The sequence below is a fragment of the Condylura cristata genome, unplaced genomic scaffold (assembly GCF_000260355.1).
Source record: "Condylura cristata isolate star-nosed mole 26May11 unplaced genomic scaffold, ConCri1.0 scaffold00010, whole genome shotgun sequence".
Taxonomy (NCBI): Eukaryota; Metazoa; Chordata; class Mammalia; order Eulipotyphla; family Talpidae; genus Condylura; species Condylura cristata.
Genome location: NW_004567111.1, coordinates 53,632,675 through 53,635,557, shown reverse-complemented (window position 1 = coordinate 53,635,557; position 2,883 = coordinate 53,632,675). Strand labels below are relative to the sequence as shown.

The 2,883-nt window shown below is 40.2% G+C and overlaps 1 protein-coding gene across 1 annotated transcript in view; it reads left to right on the top strand.

Annotated features, from left to right (window-relative positions):
- The window catches only part of CYSLTR2 (cysteinyl leukotriene receptor 2), a 23,097-nt gene that overhangs the window by 3,969 nt on the left and 16,245 nt on the right, over positions 1–2,883 (top strand). Inside the window, exon 2 of the mRNA XM_012723192.1 lies at positions 721–792. The gene's annotated coding sequence lies outside the window, so the exon portion shown is untranslated. The remainder of the gene's footprint in view (positions 1–720; positions 793–2,883) is intronic.

Sequence of the window (2,883 nt, the reverse complement as noted above, 5' to 3'; positions counted from 1 at the left end):
GTGGTCACCTCCGGGGCAGGCGGGGATCAAACTCATGCGGAAGTGGCTTAAATTTCTTAGTGCAGTGCTTTAACCTGCTGCGCCACCAGGGAGGGCCCACCTGTTTGATTTTTACTGCATATACAGAGATTCTGTCTCTGGCATACTAAAAAGTGCTTAGAATTTTCTTTTCTTGGCAGTGCAGGGCCCAACAGAAACAAGAACGCATTGAATGTACAACTTACCAGGCTCAGGGCTGCTGAGTTAGAGGCTTTCGCCAGTGTCACCTCCATCACCTCTATTCAATATCTTAGAGGCCAGTGTTAGCTAATGTTCACACAGGTAGTGAGAGTTGGGCTAGGATATGAACGCTGCAGTGATGTACTCTCAAAATTTTCCGTGATACCTAATGCCTCTATGTCATTCCAGGAAACATGATGTTTAAGAAACTAACTACCTTTGTAAATATTCTTTTTTGTTAACTACCTTTGTAAATAATTCTTTTTTTTTAATTTAATGGTGAAATATGAATGCCTAGGTAACAGGGAAGAAATAAAGGAGTTTGATTTTGAATAAGTGGGCTCAGAAGTCATGACATGTAGTTGATGTGATTGTAGGCAGTGAGAGTCTAAAATGCTGACACAACCACTGGGAAATTTCTAGAAGAGTAAGACAATGATATCTGAGCTAACACTAGCTGTTTTTTTTTTTTTTTTCTCCCCCTTTTGTTTTTGGAATCAGGACCTGGGAACCAAGACTCAGATGTAGAAACTTCCTGTGACTGATTTAAGTCAGAAGTTGGGTTAATAACAGGTATATTCAATCTTCCTTAATACACTGCTGAACTGTCTTAGAAAATGACAAAAATTTATAGAGGTTTTCTTAGAAAGTTAAAGCCATAATCAGCATTATATGCTCTTTTAGATTATTGACAGAAAAGAACTGAGAAAAGAGAGACAGAGAGAATGTAGTCAAAATAATGCTTTAAAAAATGAAGTCATCTCCAAGGAATTCAAGCTCTTCTTTATATGGTTTTGTTTATGTTGAATTTGTGTTGTTTATTTGTTATTGTGGTGACTGCATACTACTAGGACGAATGTGGAATACAAGTTAATGTTTGGGAATATTAAATAATTAAGGAGTGGGATTTAGTAGAGACTTTGTGGGCTTTGTAACTCCCAAATGTGGTGTTCTAGCCAGAGGACAAAAATGAGACAATCAAACATAGACCCCAGAGTGGAGGTAGGAAGAAGATTGACAGGGTTAAAGATCTTGGAGGCAGAGACAGGCCCCTCACAAATGCAAATACTAACCTAGAAGGTTCAACCCTCACTCCATTCCATAAGTTACTCCCTTAAAATTACATAAGAAAGAGTGAAATTATGAAAAGTCTCCAAATTTAAGGCATAGTTACCTCCAAATGAGTCTATAATCTAGAGTCATCTTATTATACAGGAAAATTGTCAGAGAATTATTTATAATAATGTAGCTTTTCAAAGTCTTCATCCCAAGAACAAAATTATAATTATGTATGATAATAGATATCAGCTAGACTTACTGTGGTGCTCATTTCATAATATACACGAGAATTGAACCATATATTGTGCACCTGAAACTAGTATGTTATCTGTCAGTGGTACTTCAATTTAAAAAAGGAAAAAGGAACTTTGGAGGAGGATGTGAAAACAACAAACCAAGCAAACAGCGGGGAAATAAGCATAGAAGGAAGGCAGTGGTTGCCAAATCCACAGTCCAATTCTGACTCTTAAAGGATCTGACATTTTGGCCACATGAAAACTTTCCAAATTGTGGATCTGGAAAGCTCTTTGTCATCATGGTAGCCCGAGTAATACGCATCTTCTGGAGGTGCCTCCTCCGTGGCCTCTGTGCACCTCTGGTGGGCAGAGGTGCATCTCCTGTGGGCAGAGTAAGGTTCTTTGTTTAGTGGGAAAAGGTCACAGTGAGGATGTGCTGTTTTTTGCCCCAAACTGGGCCTCACAGTATAAGAGGGAGGGAGACAACAGAAGGTAAAGGGCATCTGGACAACACCCCTGGGAAAAATCACCAAAAAAGTTGACAGCCCAAGTTGTCTGACTAAAAGAAAGTGTTATAATCAGCACATTTCATGCCACAGGTATGCCCTAAAACAGGAAATCAAGATGATGAAATTCAGAAACTACTTTAAGAGTTTCTGAACTTACTCTGAACATTCTAGAATTTGGTCAGGAGGCAGGTCAGAGAAATGGGTTTATCGGGACTCTCCCTCTTCATACTGGTCCCATTTTGGTGGATTCCTGAGGAACCTGAGGTCAGATGGTGGGAGACTGGAAAGTTTTAAGAGAAGACAATTCCATTAGGGAATTACAGGGAGAAACTGCTCGGTGCTATTCACCCCCTGTGAGGATTCTCTGCTGGTCATGACAATTGCTTGTTAAAAACATCCCATCCTTGCTTCAAGGACTCACTCCTGTGATCAAAAACCAACCAGTTCCGTTGACTGTTCCTCTGCCCTTTAGGTCCTTTTAGGAGCCCATGAAATTCCTGTGAGCAAAACACCAAGTTTTCTGCCTTCTGACCTCCATGGCTAGTCAGGCACATTTGGTTGGAATCCAGGAGAACAAGGCTTTGTGAGCATCATAGCTTCCCAATGTGGAGTCCTAATGGGAGGACAAAACCTAGACAATAAAACATAGATTGTAGAGGGAAACTTCAATCATCCTGCAGGGTGAATTATCAAGCTTCTGGCTGAGAAGTTTCTCCAGGCCACAGACATTTTTTTTTTTACAAAAGTTTATTTTTACATCATTTTGTACATTTTTTTCCCCATCTCAATTGTAATCCCCGTGGGTTTCCCATCACCAAGTCACCCGTGTGCCATCACCATAGTCCCATGCATTTCCCTCC